Source organism: Trypanosoma equiperdum (assembly GCF_001457755.1).
Source record: "Trypanosoma equiperdum strain OVI genome assembly, contig: ctg_292, whole genome shotgun sequence".
In the NCBI taxonomy this organism is placed as follows: domain Eukaryota; phylum Euglenozoa; class Kinetoplastea; order Trypanosomatida; family Trypanosomatidae; genus Trypanosoma; species Trypanosoma equiperdum.
The window spans coordinates 5,144-5,652 of NW_027124190.1; positions in this window are offsets into that span (position 1 = coordinate 5,144).

Genomic DNA, 509 nt, shown 5'->3' on the forward strand with positions numbered 1-509 from the left:
TTATTTGTCCTAAAAGTACCCCACTTACTTTAGGCGGAAGAAATGCAATATATGACCAAAGGATTCGTGACTATAAAGACCCTTTGGGAAAGGAGGGGAAAAATGCGAACAGTGAATAAAAGGACAAAAACAAGGAGCATTAGTGGTCACAATGCACAATCATATAAATATGTGTTTATTTATTTTGGGACCGTATATTTTCTTTTTGTTCCGCCCGAATCCTTCTTTCTACGCCTCTTTGGGGTCACCTCGGCATGCACCGTTGAATTTATAATCCAACATGCAATGTTGCTTGTGAAACTTATCAGCTCAAAACTATATCCCACGTGCTTGTGTTAAATTGGGTCACGGTCATACAATATCATTACCTTTGCTGCCGTTACTCTCACAGCTGATGAACCTCCAAAACTGTGCAAAAATAAATATTTAAAAACGCCTCTGATCGCTCTACCATGTTCTTCTTTTCTTTTCTTTTTTCCACCTTCTTTCTTTTTCTTTAAAAAAAAAAA